Here is a 16,698-nt window from a genome sequence, read left to right on the forward strand (position 1 = left end):
AACGACCGTGACGCCACGGGCCAGGAACCACAAGCCCCTGCGAGGCGGGGGCGGGGCCGAAGAGCTCCGCCCGCCGCCGTAGCGCCGCCTGCGATTGGCTGATGCGAGTCAGTGGGCGGGCTTTCACATAGAGACCGGAAGCTTTCCGCCTGTCACTCTCCTCGTTGTTACGCTGGTAAAGCTGCGGAGGAGGAAGTGAAATGAAGGATGGAGAGCTCAAACTAATAAAGCCACGTGCCGACCTTTCGCTTTTTATTGGATCGTGAAGATTGCTCACACACAAAAAAGAAGAAACCTTTCTTAAAGAGTACTTAGGGAGTTTCTGTCGTGAAGACACGGAAGACCGGGACGTTTTTAAAACTCACTGAGCAGAGGAGAGCAGATTGCTCAATAGAAATCGTTTATGGGAATGATGTGTGTTCTCAAGGTGCAATATAAAACGACTGTAAAACTCACAGCTAGGAGGGAGATGTGGGAGAAGTCACTCAGCACTTGAAGAACGGCCACACACGTACATACACACTGCTGTTGTATTATTGCAACTTTTGAAATATGTAATGTTGAGGTCAGTGGGCAAATTTATTCATCCATAGGGCAAAATGACCCTGGAGCAGCTTAAACTACGGGTGTAAACATTATTGGGGGGGGGGGGATTTAAGAACAGTGTCAACAGTGAAATGGCGTCAACAATGAAATGATGGTTGGTGATATTAAAATCAGGAACAAAAACTGCAGCTTCAATCCAGTTGATGACTACTTCCTGGCGACCACGTTTGTGGCAGAACTACCCTCTGTAGGCCAGGCCTTTCTTTCGAGGTGCCTTTGGGTGGGTTGGAACCTCTGCACTTTCGTTAAGTAATTTAACAGGTTAGCACCACCCAGCACTCCAATAATGTCCACAGCAACTTGATCACTGGAAAGGAAACCTGAATCAAACCACTTGCTCTTCTTCACGGTCCCATCAGTATCTGGAGCCAAGTTTCAAGAAGGCATCCCCTCTGAATTCAATTCGAGGGGAAACTCACTGGTATAGTCTTTGTAACCAGGCATTGATCATGTGATAAGCTAACCAAAAGCGTAGCAGTTGGAATCCACCGGCTGTATGCTCCACATGAGACAAGGGCACCTAATGATGGGTTACCGTAGAGATAACACACAGCAAAGGAAACACTATGGGTCACTTCCACCCTGTCCTGTGATTTGAATTGACGGCAGTGAGTGATTGAGTGATGAGTCTTGACAGCAAAGGTGTCATTTAGTTGTTACTCCTCTATCCTGATTGGTTCACCCGATTTGAGTTGCCCAGTTCACTTTTTTCTTGCTTTTTAAACAGTTTTATTGGCATAGAATTCATATATCATACAATTGAATAGTTCAAACCCATCAAGAAGAGTTGTACAATCATCACCACAATCAATTTTAGAACACTTTCTTCATTCTTGTGCTCATCGTTATTAGCTCTGCATTGCCCCTCAACCTCCCCTGCCAGACCCACAAGGAATCATTAATTTAATTAGTGTCCCTGTAGACTTACCCATCATGGATTTCAGACACAGGAAAATATTTCAAAGAATAACACTAACAAAGTAAATAACAAAGTAAAACATAAAACCTCTATCAAAGACATAGCAGAAAACATTAAAAACTAGAACAAATTTAAAATGAATCGAAAGAGGAAGCAAATGATAAGGTGTTACATTTTAACCTAACTGCATCTGCAATAATCCGCTTTCTAATGTGTTCTGCATGATACCTATTCATATCCCTGGTCTATGGCCAGTGGGGGAGGGGGGGAATCACTAAAGGCCTAATCCAAGTGTATTTCCCCTTCTTTTTTCTCGCCTATCCATGTTTCCTTTTTGTCTGAACTGAACTTGTTGAAAGCTAAACTCATAATTTCCTCAAATCTGCACATCTCCATTTGTAGCATCATGAGCTAGAAATTATGGATTCATCCAGTCAAGACCGCATCCTCTCCTACCTCCTACCTACAAATCCACACTGAAGTCTTTTCTCTCACAAGCTTCTTACTCCCTAAAACTTCACACCTGCCCATTCTCCTCTTTCTCCACTGCCACTACCTGAGGCCAACATAAAACAAAAATGCCTCAATGCCATGTCGTCCATTAGGACTCATGGCAACCCTATTAGACAAAATAGAATTGTCCTAGTAGTGGGTTTCCCAAACTACTCTCAATGGGAGCAGACAGCCTTCTCTTTCTCCCAAGGAATGCCTGGTTGTTTCCAACTGCTGACTGTGGTGAGCCACTCAACCCTAACTACGCCACCAGGATTCCTTTTTGCTTCCCTCAAACTAAAAAACTCAATGCCATCAAGGCTACTCTGATTCATAGTGACGCTATAACACAAAATAGAACTGCCTCTTTGGATTTTCTATAAATCTTTTAAAATTAATTCACGCACTTTCTTTCCATTCCTTTCCTTTCCCCTCCCCCTGGCCTCCCGTAACCATCAAAGTCTGCCCCTTTTGGTGTGAAAACCATCTTTCATGAATTTCTTTTATATAGTGGTTTTCAAAAAGTCTTTAACAGATGGACTATCCTTACTGACCACGAGGTCTTCCAAATCTGTCTATTTTTTTAGGCATATGACAGTTGAATCATCATTTATTAAGGATGTATAATAGGATTTCATCTTGCTTGGATCCACAATCAATGCTCATGGAAACAGCAGTCAAGAGATCAAAGGAGGCACAGCCTCGAGTAAATCTGCAGCCTAAGACCCTTTAAAGAGTTGAAAGTCAATGGTGCCACTTTGGGGACTAAGGCGCCTGACCCAAGTCATAGTATTTCAATAGCCTCATCTGCATGTCAAAATTGGACATTGAATATGGAAGGCTGATATGGAATTATGGTGCTGGTGAAAACCATTGAAAGCACCATGGATGGCACAAAGAACAATCTCGGCTAGTTCAGGAGTGAACGGGTGGGGAAGGAACGCTAGGCTAGGCTCTTGTGTCTGCCCGCTCCCCCACCCTGGGCCCTAGCGCCCACCCAGTCGGCCGACCCAGCCGTGATCAAGGCGATCCTCACCTTCAACAACCACGGGAAACTAAGGCTCTCAAGTTCCACCAGCCCTACAGTGAAGACACACAACAACCAATCATCAGGGGGACCTTCCCTTTGGGATCCAAGAGAGATGAAAATGTTGGTAACTTCCTAGAAGGAGGATTGTTACCAGGAGGATCTGACAACAACTGATATATAGACATTATGCAACATTGTATTTTGTCTTCCGTGTGGATTCTTCAGAAAGGGAACCTGGCATTTTAGAGCTAATTCCACTATTGGTGGAAACATTAGACGAGTGTCTAGAAAAAGTCTGTGAACTGGATTTAACTTCCCACCTAGATAAGGTTCACAATATTCTTGCACAATGGTGATGGGGGGCATGTCATTGGAGGCCAACCTGAAGGAGATTGTTACGCACACTGATGCACACAATGACTGGAGGACTCTGAGGCTGGCTCAGCAGGAGCTCCAGCCCGTGCGGTATCTGCTGTAAAGAGTATGAATCTTCCTGAGGTCCCAGAAATATTAGCATTGGTGACATCAGTATCAAAGTGCCAAACCTGCCCTCTTTTAAATTAAAAAAAAAGTTTTTTTAAGGTTACTTCCAGGTAAAATCCAGGGGGGTGGGGGGAGTCATCCAAGTATACCAGGCAGTTGTTTACCAAAAATCGAAGTCTTAACTTTTGCTCTTGGACTTAAGGCAAGGTACCCTATAGAAGGTTTGCAAAATCAGTATGTGAAATTCAACGTCACCTTTCTTGCTCAGTGGTTTTAAAGAAATTGAGTAGCTGTGTGATTTTGTTGTTTCCTTTTCTAAACGGAATCCCTAGGCTCACCTAAGACATGTAATGGCTGTTAGAGTATTGTGTAATGACTATTAGAGTATTTTGAAAAGTGGTTGAGCTTTTTCTCTCATTACGTACAACCCCAAATGTCGGTGTTTTGTATGGGTCACAAGTACAGCATGCCGTAACTCCGACTATTGGTCACCAATGTTTTTTAAATAATGCATGGAAACATTATGACCTTTTCCTCTTAGGGTAAATAAACCCCAAGGTAACTGGACTTATAAAGCACTTTTCTGTTTGCCTGATGTGTGATTTTCTATGCCCTTCTGATTCAGCAAAGTAAATAAAAGTATATTTTATCTTGGGTTTCTTTGGTTTGTTTTTTTGTTTTTCAAAAAAAGGACAAATGAATCTGCCTTGAAGAAAGTACAGCCAGAATGCTCCTTAGAAGTGAGGATGGTGAGACTTCATCTCACGCACTTTGGCCACGTTATCAGGAGAGAAAAGTCCCTGGCAGAGGTCATCGTGCTAGGTAAAGTAGAGGTAGGAGGTAGGCCCTGGACAGGAAGGATTGACACAGTGGCTGCAACAACATCCTTAACATAAAAACAATTGTGAGGATGGCGAAGGACCAGGCAGTGTTTTTTCCTACTGTGTGTAACAGACTTGTGAAACAACAGTCTTCCAGAGCTGTTACGCATTACATGCAGGCAACAGCTGGGCAGGCTGTTTGTTTCCTTCTTTGTGCTGTTATAGACAGCCCTGTGATAAACAGGTGTGCACATACCTGTTCCTGTTTGGTTCTTTCTCTGGGGTAGATACTGAGTAGAGAGATTGCTTGGGCGCGTGGTATTTCCACTGGCATTTAAGGACCATAAATCTTTCCAGGGCCAGAACCCTCATCTTTCTTCTGTGGAGCAGCTGGTGCGTTCCAACCTCTACCCAAGTGGTTAGCATCCTAACCAGTAATCCATTACTTTACCAGGGCTCCTTTGGCTATGCTAATTTCCATTTGTGAGTGAGGCTGCCCCTTCCGGGGATGCTTAGGGGAGTGGTGGTAATCTACTTTGAACCATTCTGCCTGAGGGCAATGCTTTTTAGTTTTTGCGTCTGTGATCAGAAAACAACTGAGTGGAGGTTGAATCTATCAGGAAACTCAAAAATGGATTTAGAGTTCCCACAGTAAGTTTTAGCCTCCCACAAACCGAGTGCTCCGAGTTTAAACTTTCCTGCACTGGTCAACACCAAACCCCAGCCCACGGCTGCCCTGTCAGTGTTGACTCATAGAGAGCCTGGGGTACAGAGTGGAGCTGCTCCATGGGCTTTCAAGGCTGTAAACCTTTATGGAGACAGATGCCACATCTTTCATCCACGGAATGGCTCGTGGGTTGGAACCAGCAACCTTTCAGATCACAGCTGAGTGCTTAACCACTGTGCCACCAGCGCTCCTTCGTTTATCCCATTCATCCTCAAAACACAACTTGGGATTTCCTTCTTCAAAGAAGCGATCCCACATCTCCTCCCCACCCCAAGGTTGAGACTTCTCAGTGATGTTCATTTTAATCAGCGAGGGATTCCTTTCAAACTCTGATCCTCAGTCCGTCGGTCAGGAGTGGGGCCTGGAAGGAAGTCTGCTTTGGGAACCGACTCCCTGGACCAACTTTGCAGGGGTAAACCCTGAAAGCTCACTGCCATCAAGTCCATTTTGATCCGGGGCAACCCTGTAGGATAGGGTAGAACTGCCTTGCTGGGTTTCTGAGACTGTAACTCTTTATGGGATTACAAAGCCTCATCTTTCTCCCTGTGAGCATTTGGTGCGTTTGAACTGCTGACCTTATGGTTAGGAAGCCAATGCATAACATACTAAGCCACCAGCACTCCATTAAAAGAGCCTTCTGAGTTTCCTGGGATATCTTCTGTTAGAGCATTTCCTCCCATGTACTAAATAGTGTTGTCTCCCCACATTATCTGCAAGCCCTTTGAGATTAGAACCAAGCCTCCTTTGTATCTTAAGTGCCAAGCACCTATTAGGTGCTCCATAAATGTTTATATATTAAACTGACTTGAGCTCTTCCCAGCACTTTTGACTCCCCCAGCCCCATCAATTTCCCCCAGTATGCCTCAGACAAAAGAATGATTTTGTAATGTAAAGCCTTAGGGCCTTGGCATGACTCAAACTCACTGTCATTGAGTCAGTGCTGATTCATAATGGCCCCCTCTGGATTTCCGAGGCTGTAACTGTGTATGGGAGTAGAAAGACCAGTCTTTCACCCGGGGAGCTGCTGGTGAGTTCAAACTGCTGACCGTGCAGATCGCAGCCCAACTCCTAATGACTACACCACCAGGGCTCCCACATGTTCTGGTCTACTTTAGTTATCTTGACCAGAGGGAGATCAGTGTGGTTGCAGGTGCACACACAGATGTCGTTTCTTATTTAGGAAAACACTACTAGGCAAGAAATTCTAGCAGAAACCAAATGCGTGCAGAAACTGCCCATGCACATGCCTGACCTCAGGCAGAGGCACCACAGGGAGGCTGGCCCAGGACCTTGCAGGCTCTCGTTCTGATGTGCATTGGGTGGCTATGGGGTGCCACTCGATGGCACCTAACAACAATACAAGAAGGCATCTGGCCACCATGGCCTTCAGAGCCTCAGCCAACTTGAGGGACAAAGGGAAGCCAATGGCAGTTTCCCAAACACAGGTAAAAGCAGTGTTATTAATAGCTTAAAACAGGAGCAGATATGCACTGTTGGTGTGTCCAAAAAAAAAAAAAAAAAGGCATGTGGCCATACTCCCAGAAAACAAAAGCAAAACCAATTGCCCTGCTGATGACGCACATGTTTCAAGTAAAACTGCATTCCATAAGGTTTCCACCAATTTGAGCTTTCAGAAGTTGAGAGATCACCAGGCCTTTCTTCTGTGGCATCATTGGATAGATTTGAACTGCCAACCTTTCTACTAGGAGTCAGGCTACCCCAGAGACACCCCCCCCAAATATCTGCCAGTCTATCAAACGTTCTCCAAATTCCCCGATTTAACAAATATTTACTGAACAGTAACTGTGCCCGGCACTGTCTTCTCCCTTCATTGCATGTCTTGGCCACCACCTACCTGGTTGAGTCCAACTTTGAGAGGTTCGTATTTGTACTCATGGGGACTGATACCCTGTGCTAGATTTGATCCCTTATCCCTGTATTTTGTGATGGGGCAGACTAGTAAATGCTAGACCATCCACATCTATGGAAAAGAAAGAGAAGGGGGCTTCTGCGTTGCACAGACAAACTGGATCTGAAGGCTGACACGGAGAAGGCCACCGAGAGGAGGGAATAAGGCCCCCACCGAGGACCTGATCCTGAGGGAGTTTGCAGAGAAGCTGCCATCCTCCCACTCCCTGTGACCTGAGAAGAGCCAGGTGAGTGGACTCCTAGAGGCCCCACGATCCTTTGCTCCTCATCTCCTAACTGTCAGCCCACAGACCTTCTGTTCGACCACACAGGAGCCGCCTGCTGTTTCCCAGCTTGTATTCCCCCAGTTCCCTGTCTGGGTGCGTTCTGTTCTCTCTGCCGCCACCCTTCTTCAAGGTTCACTGGAAATGGCACCTCTTTGGGAACTTCTCCATAAATTCTTAATCAGAATCCCTCTCCCCTCTGCATAATCAGGTTAGCAGTGACTACAGTTGCATTCTTATTTTTGTTAATTAGGTAGCTAGGTTGCTAGGCAGGTCTTGTTCCTGGGTCACACTGTCTGAGTGTAGGGACCATTCTTTGTACGCCTTTCTATGGCCTGTGCATAACACATCACTGGGTGCCAAGGAAGAAGAACATGATCAAAACCACCACTGAAAAGAAGATGTAGATTGAAATTGGGTGCTCAGAACTTCATCTGCACAAACCTACAACATTCTGTAATTATACTAGAGAGAAGTGGATAGTAATATTTTGTTTTTGAAAAAGGGAAGGGGAGTCTGGATTTTATAATGCTTTCTTAATTTATTTCTAAACACTCTTCCGCCTATATTTTTGAGGGTATCCTTAAACAGAAAGAAAAGCCAGGAATTAAGACAGTACTATGGTGTAGCCTTCATGGCACTGTTGGCTAACTGCAAGGTCAGCAGTTCAAACCCACCAGTTGCCCCATGAGAGAAAGATGAAGTTTTCTGCTCCCAATAAGGATTTGCAGCTGTGGAAACTCTTTACAGAGTGGTCAGGGGTTGGAGTCAGCTCAATGGTAGTGGGATACGATAGCAAAGCAGCCACACTGCACATAAACCAATGCCTGCAGGGGAGAGTAGGCCACAAGGCCACAACAATGGGACATCGCCAGAACAGCCGCTGAGCTAGCACGCTGATGATTTCAGAAGCACATCGTCCTCAGACACTTGCTCTTGAGCACTTTGGAGAGTCTCATGCCGTAGAGTGACTCAATGCAATACAGCATTTTATTTATTTTTTAATATTTTAGTAGTTTATTGACATCTAATTCATATATCATACAAATCAATGGTTGAATAAAGCTCTGAATTATTGCCATTTACTTTATCTTATTAATATGCATACCGGATACCACTAAGTCGATTCTAACTCAGCCTCAACTGCCTCCAAGGGTTCCCAAGGCTGTGATCTCTGTGGAAACACTGCCACATGTTTCTCCTGTGAAGGAGATGCTGGGTTTGAACCACCAACCATTTGGTTCCCTACTGAGTGCTTTATCCACTGAGCCAATTCTGACCCTATGAACAGAGTCGAACTGCCTCCTTGGGTCTCAGAGGTCATAAATCTTCACAGAAGCAAAAAGCCTCTTCTTTCTCCCTCAGAGCATGTGGCTAGTTCGAACTACTTACCATGTGGTAGCTAGCCCATTGTGTAACACACTGTGGCACCAGGGCACGTTTCCTATATTAGAAAACACCAAACTCAGTACCACTGAGTCAATGCTGACTCACAGCGACCCCAGAGGAAAGGGGAGAACTACCCCTGTGGATTTCCACGGTCATGTTCTAGTCTACCCTAAATTTCCAAGGAGCCCTGATAACCTGGTGGCCAGTTGTTTGAACCCTAGGAGAAAGATGAGACTCTCTACTCCCTTAAAGATGGACAGTTTCAGACACTGAGGGATTCGTTTTACTCTCTCCTGTAGGGTCCCTATGAGTCAGAATCAACTCGATGACAGTGATCAGATGAGTAAAGTACCCTAAGTCCTCACTTATTAAGTACTCTGCTAAGGAACCCTGGTGGTTTAATAGGTTATGCATTGGACTTGCAATTGTGAGGTCAACAGTTCGAATACACCAGCTGCTCTGTAGGAGAAAAATGAAGCTTTCTGCTCCCGTAAAAGTTTAGTCTTGGAAACTACAGGGGCCGTTTTACCCTGTCCATAGGGTTGCAACGAGACGAAATCGACACACTAGCAGTGAGTTTGGGTGCTTTTTGAAGCCCACTGCTGTGGGCAAGTTGGCTGCAATATCTGTGAACCCCTCTGAAAGGCAGAATCGAGTTAGCAGAGCTTTTTGCTGGGAAGGCGGCCCTTTCTTCCTGCCTCTACCCCATGTGTCTCTTCAGAGGGGCAGGGTTCATTGGAGAATGGGACGGTTGTCCCAGATAAGAGGAGAACAAGGAGCGACAACAAGGAAGGAGTCATCCGGGAGCTTGTTGAGCAGGTTACCCCAGCAGGCCGGGCCTCTGCATTAAGGACAGAGCCTTCATCGTTGTGTCTGCCGCCTACTGGCCTCAGACCTGGACAAATGGTGGTGGTGGTGGTGGTTGCCGTGGTTAGGTGCCATCGAGTTGGTTCTGACTCATAGCAGCCTAGGAACAACAGGAAGAAACGCCCTCTGGTCCTGCACCATGCGCACACTTGTTCTTATGTTTGAGTCCACTGTTGCAGGCCCTGCATCAATCCATCTCATCAAGGATCTTCCTCTTTTTTACTTGCCGCTCCACTCTACCAAGTATGATGTCCCTCCACAAGGACATCGCTCTCTCCTGCTAACATGTCCAAAGCATCCAAGAGGAAGTCCCGAAGGCTTGCCATCTTCGCTTCTTTTTTAATTTTAATTTTTTAATTTTATTTTATGTTTGCCGTCTTCCCTTCTAAGGCGCATTCTGGCTGCATTTCCTCCGGGCAGATGTGTGTCTTCTTTTGGCGTCCGCGGTACTTTCCATGGTCTTCTCCAGCACCACAATTCAAATGCATCAGTTCTTCTTCGGTCTTCCTTATTCAGTGGCCAACTTGCACAAGCATAGGAGGCAAGCAAATACCATGGCTTGAGTCAGGCACACCTCAGTCTTCAAAAAATTGTCTTGCTTTTCACCATTTTAAAGAGGTCTGGAGCAACACATTTACCCAATGCACTGTGTCCTTCGATCTCTAGCCGGCTTCCATGAGCACTGACTGTGGGTCCAAGCAAGAGCAAATCCTTGGAACTTCAACCTTTTCTCCAGAGGATTTGGTCTTCTTCGTACCGCGTTGTAATCCATCCTGGGGGCTTCAAGACTGGACCTTCACCAGCAAGTGCTTCAAGTCCTCCTCGCTTTCTGCTGGCAAGATTGTGTCATCTGTTTAACACAGGTGGTGAATACGTTTTCCTCAAATTCTGATGCCACGTTTTCATTCTTCATACAAGCCAGCTTCTCTGATGATCTGGTCAGCATTCAGATTGAATAAGTATGGTGAGAAGGTACAGCTGTGTTGGACGCATTGCCTGATTTTAAACCACGCAGCATTCCCTTGTTCTGTTCACGAAAGTGCGCGTACAAGGTCCGTGTACAAGTTCCACATGAACGCAATGAAACCGCCTGTCACTCTCACCTGTCTCAAAGCTCCCATGCTTACTACGATCCACACCATGAAGGCCTTGGCGTAGTCAACAAAACACAAGTTAGCATCTTTCTGGCATGCTCTACTACCAGCCAAGAGCCACTTGACATCAGCAATGATAGCTCTTATTCGTGTCCTCTCCCGAATGCTGCCTGAACTTCTGGCCGTTCCATCAATGTACTGCTGCAGCCACTGTTCGATGACCGTCAGCATAATTTTACTTGCATGAACTATTCATGATGTTGTTCTGTAATTTGAGCATTCTGTTCACCTTTCTTTGCAATGGGCACAAGTATGGATGTCTTCCAGTCAGTTGGCCAAGTAGCTGTCTTCCAAATTTCCTGGCATCGATGAATGAGTGCTTCATCAGCTTGTCGAAACATTTCAGTGGGCAGACCATACGTTCCGGGAGATTTGTTTTGGGCTCATGCATTCAGTGCAGTTTGAACTTCTTCCGTCAGCACCATTGGTTCTTGCTCATATGCTCCCTCATGGAATGGAGGTATGTCGACTCGTTCTTTTTGGTTTGGTAGAGGACTATGCATTCTTGCCATCTTCTTATGATGCTTTCTTCATCATTCAATATTTTCCCCTTAGAATCTTTCAATCTTGCAACTCAAGGCTTGAATTTTTCCTCTTGGGTCCTTTCAGTTTCAGGTGTGCTGTGCGTGTTCTTTCCTTCTGGTTTTCTCACTGTAGGCCTTCGCGCATTTCGCGAGAATCATTTACCATGTCTTCTCCGGCTGCCCTCTCACATGTTCTATTCAGCTCTTGGACTTCACCATTTCTCCCGGGTGCCTTAGCTACTCTGTGATGAAGAGCATGTTTGTTCTTAGTGGCTGTCAAATTGGCTCCCACTCAGAGGTACTACATGCCTAAAAGTACAAGACTTTGCTTGGCCCTACCCATGCCTCATAATTGTGGTCATAATTTATTTTATAAGAATTAAGGCCAAATTTGTCCCAAGAAGTTGGATCTTGAAAAAGTCCCCCAAGTCCAACTCTTGCAAGATGATCGTCTGCTCCATCTTTCCTCCTTGCACGTATCCCCTTCACCTCTCTGGGTTCTGTAATTGCTTCAAGGACCCACCGAACTCACGAGAGTTTGAGGAAATGTCGAACTCAGTGGTGGGTGCAGCTCAGTCCGAAGTCCGAAGGTCAGGCCGGGGTAGGCAGATGCGCCGTCTTACTGATGGTTGCCGCTTTTGAGTGCATTGCGGCAGCTATAGTGTTAAATCATCTCACTGAGCATGTCCCATGTTTTCACAGAGCATCTGCTACCCGGGAAGTCCTTTTCAAGGGATGAGTAGACACTTTACAACATTTTAGACTTGTTAAAACTTTTAAACATTTAAAACCCACATAGAACGCCTGTATTTAACTCTATGTAAAGGCAACAACTCTATATACAAAGACAGATATATAAACTTCAAATATACGTGAATACTATCTAAGTCCCCTTCTGGATTGTCCTCACCAACTGCACAGGTTACAAACAGAAAGAAGAAAAAAGCACAGTCCTCAAATAACCAGTAGATGGCACCACACACCCAAAATGGTGATGGTTCCTTGGGTTTCTGAAGTAGCGTTTGCTCTCATCTGCTGGTCTGAAGGATTCTAGTGGACATTAAGTAGAGATCACTCCTGTGAGCCTGTGCTTGGCAGGTACCCACATTTCTATTTAGGTGCAATTGTCAATATCTATTGTTCTGTTTGCTTCATGTGCTAGAAAGTATACAATGACTAGATATCATCTTTAGAGGTTACTCATTAAGCTGCTAGCCACAAGGTCAGCCATTCAAATCCACGAGCCATGCAGTGGCTGTCCAGCGATGCGAAGTCTCTGAAGCTCACAGCAGCAGTTCTACCCAGTCCCACAGGGAGTCAGAATCGACTCATGGCAGCGTTGAGAGTTTGGGTTTTTCTAAACCCCAAAGGAACACTGGTGGCACTGCCAGCGAAGTGTTGGGCTGCTATCCACAAGGTCAGTGGTTCAAATCCATCAGCTGCTCCCCCTTGGGAGAAAGATGACGTTGCCTGCACCCTGTAAAGATTCAGTTTCAAAAACCCTAGCGAGGGCGGTCATGAGTTGGAATGAACCTGATAGCAATGGGTTTGTTTAAAACATGATGCAAAGGGAAATGTATGTGACATGAGAAATTCATAAAGCAAGGTACACAGTTTCGTATGTGGTTTGATAACGTCTATGTCGATAAATTGTAAAACTTCATAGAAATCCAATGGAAAGAAAATATTTAAAATATGAACAGCAATTCAGTGATGACATTTTATAAGTACATACACACAAACTGTCTTCTAGTCTCCAAATTCCTTGGGTACTTTCATAATATAAAGCATGTATTTGAAATGTGACATCCATATCGATCATTAGTGCTTATAAATTTTTTTTCCTGAGCCAGGTATTATATTTGACTCTCTTTGAAGATATAATGATTAAGGTGTGGCAGGAGGAGCAGTTAAATGCTGTACTCCTAACAAAAGGCGGGTGTTTCAAACCCACAGAATAAGAACCCGCAGAAGAAAGGCCTGGCGATCCGCTTCTTCCAAGGCCCCAGTCTAGGGAGCGATTGTGCTCTAACACCTACAGGATGGCCACAAGTCAGCGTTGACTCGGTGGTAACTGGTTTGGTCTGAGTGGGTGATTTTCAATTCTTCCTGTTTCAGAATGATGCAGAGCTCTTGTAACATGGATGAACTTAGAATTGTCACCACTAGGCAATTATTTTTATGACCCTTAAAAGAGATGCTATTGAAAGAAACTCTTTCCTGTTTCCGTTTCTTGGGAAGACATCAGGTCTAGAAAAGGGAGTTTAGAGATTGAAGAACCACATATTCACTGATCCTTCCCTGTACAGAAAACGGTGCAGCAACTGCACTCTGAACCCGGCTGCACAAACACATGCGCAGACACATGGGCAGCTTACAGCTTTAAAGGCTGGCTCTGCTCCAGCATTCCCTCTAACTACCCTGCAGCCCATGGGAGGTAATTAGCTAATGACAGCAAAGGGTTTTTAAATTTGAAATGCGTTGTGTAAATGCTAAACACAGGAAATACACAGAGGATTTCCACGGACTGCCAATACTTTTCAAGCAGACACTTGATGCGTCTTTCAGCCAATTTCTCTTGCAATTGAAATCTTCCTAATCTGGAATCCAAGGGAAACAAAAGGAATGGCTTGTTTTAATGTGCCTCTCCTCCAAATAACAAATGCACGAAGCTTGTCTTCGTCCTTAGACATGAACTTCAGATGTGAGGCTCCCGCCCTAACAAAATGTAATATCATGTGTGGGCCGGAAGCTGCTTCGCTTGGGTGATGGAAGGCAGTGTTGCACAAAAGTCAGGTCATACAAGGTGGTCCAAGAAGCATCCTGTTACCACCGTACCCATTATCTTTTGTTTAAATTCCCGTGGAGGGTAACCAAATCATTCCAAAGAATGTTCTCTGCTCCACTTCCAGCTCCTCTGCGGAGGGAATCCTTGTTCTTCTGGTTTGAGATCGTTCAGTGTTTACTTCCGTTGTGTTCCACTAAGCTCTTCGTGGGCACTCAGCTTCACGCAAACAAAACCGTGGTCCCGGGGTCGATTCCAACTCATGGCGACTTTGTAGGAGGAAGTCCAATGGCTTCCCGGGGTTTCTGAGGTTGTCAATCTTTCTGAGATTTACATCTTCCACCCTCACAAAGGAGTGGCTGGGGGTTCCACAGCTGACTTTGTGGGTAGTTGCTCCATGCATAGCCTGCCGTGAGCCAGACCACCTGTAATAATCAATGTTCATCGAGAGCCATTGATTCCTCAGAACAAAAATGAACATGTATGTATCCCACACTACCCTCCTCCTCTTAATGTTTGCTAGCAAGGATTGTATTTTATTCCATCTGTAAGAACTGAAGTTTTCCTTTCTTTTATAGAGTCTTTCTGGACTTCCTAGACTATCAATGAAGGTATGGTCTTCCCTCCCCATTCCTTTCCCCTCTCCTCTCCCTTCCACCTTCGCTAGCTACCCTCCCTCAACAACAAACGCGTTCATATTTGCAGCCACAAGCAAGCCCTCTCTGCTCTGTCGGTGTGCTAATGCTGCCAGGTGGCCCACTCTGCGTTGATGTGATAGAAGAAGCAGTTTACCTCAGAGGTCTTTCTTCCTCAAACCCCTGGTTCTGGTCTCATCCTGAGAAATTAAAATCAGACAGATTCAACTGGAGGGACCAGAACAACTCGGAACTGTCAAGGTCGTCAAACGCAAGTAAGGGCTGAGCAACTGACAGTCCGAGACAAAAGGAGCCTAAGGAGATGTGATGACCATCTGCATGGATCCTGGGATAGAAAAAGGACAGTTGGTTGAAACAAACAAACAAATTGAGTAAAGTATGGAGTTTAGCTAATGACGAGCAAGCAGAGCAGGTTCATTGGTTGCAACAAGCACAGCATAGCAATAGACAACAGTGCTAGTACAGAAAACCGGGGGCCTGTGCTAGTGTTGCAAATTCTCTCTAAATCTGCAACTGTTCAAAAAGAAAAAAGAACGTTTTTTAAAGCATTAAAACATAAGCATGGAAGCAAACCAATGCACTGCAAAGACGTCATTGTGACCAGTGTCAGCGTTGTGGAATGCTCTGATCCTGGGGTGACAGTTTCTTTTTTTATGCACCCACATGTTGTCACCTGGGAATCTCTCCAATGGGCCCGTTTGTAGCCCCTGGGCCAATGGAGCCCCTTTTCCTAAACGGCTCCCATTCGTGACCAGTTTGTTGCATGTGTGGTCTGCGGCCTCATTGGCCAGCGTCCCCTCTGAGTTTCCAATTGTCTTTTCAGCTTGGGTTTCCTAGACGGAACCTGCCAAGTGCAGCCATTACTCCTCTGCCTTACTTCTTGTCTCTTAGAAGAGTATTCAAATCTTGAGCCTTTTGGTTTCTCCGCCATATGTATTTTTTCTTTTACTTTTGTGCCAATGCCATCACGAGAGGAAAGCGAGTGTGCGTAGGCTCCTGATGTGAAAGGGGAGCGTGTGTCACCTTCCCGAGAGTGCTGCCGTGCAGTCTGATTCAGAGTGCATTAGCTGAGCGTACACTCACTCAAACAATGAGAAGGATAGAGTCTTACGCTTGGCTATACCTACTCCTTAAGGAGACGAAGTAGGACATTTGATCAATAAGTGGCTATCAAAGTTACCTTGTGGTGCCATAACAAAAAATATCCTAAATGAGTGGCTTCAATGAATAAAATTCATTGCGAACAAGTCAATTCTGACTCATAGCAACTCTGTAAGGCAGGGTAGCACTGCCCACAGGCTTGCAAGGCTGTACATGTTCACCAGGAAGGGGCGGAAAGCGGCGGAAAGCGGCGGCTTCTTTCTCCCACAGAGCGGCTGGTGGATTGGAACCACTGACCATTGCTTTCTGATAATTCAGGAGCCTAGAAGCCTGGATTGAGAGTATTTCTCTGAGGCAGAAGTCAGCAAACTTTTCAGACAGAAAAGGCAGTCCTGTTCCTCACACAATTTAAACATTATTCAAGAGATATAAATATAGTTTTACAAACAAATGAAATCACCATTATCTGAACAATATTCTTTAATTTTTTTTTCAATTTTACTTTAGAGTCACATGTACGTACCAAAAGGCTGGCATCTGGCTTGTGAGCTGCAGCTTGCCACTGCCCCCGCTCTAGGGGAAGGGTGGTGGGTCAGTGGTTAGGGGTTAGGCATTGGGCTGCAATCCAAAAGGTCAGCAGTTCTAAATCACCAGCCACTCCATGGGAGAAAAACACAGTTTTCTACTTCCATGAACAGTTACAGTCTCAGAAATGTGCAGGGGCCGTTCTACCCTGTCCTATATTGTTGCTATGAGTCAACATAGACTCAATGGTAGTGAGATTTTGGGGGGTGGTGGTGTTTGTTTTGAGCTCTAGGGTAAGGTCCTTCTTGTCTATTTCAGTTTCTCGCAGCCAGCAATCCCTGAAGTTCTTGAACTTGTAGATGCATCTGCCTCATGTGTGTCTCCATAGGGCAGTGGTTCTCAACCTGTGGGTTGTGACCCCTCTGGG

At 45.3% G+C, this 16,698-nt stretch overlaps 1 pseudogene; it reads left to right on the top strand.

Moving 5' to 3' along the window:
• Nucleotides 1-2,871: 2,871 nt before the first annotated feature.
• On the top strand, nucleotides 2,872-3,628 carry LOC101660838 (annotated as a pseudogene).
• Nucleotides 3,629-16,698: the final 13,070 nt, after the last annotated feature.

The sequence above is a fragment of the Echinops telfairi genome, unplaced genomic scaffold, assembly GCF_000313985.2.
Source record: "Echinops telfairi isolate 266 unplaced genomic scaffold, ASM31398v2 ScPeMD7_443;HRSCAF=831, whole genome shotgun sequence".
In the NCBI taxonomy this organism is placed as follows: domain Eukaryota; kingdom Metazoa; phylum Chordata; class Mammalia; order Afrosoricida; family Tenrecidae; genus Echinops; species Echinops telfairi.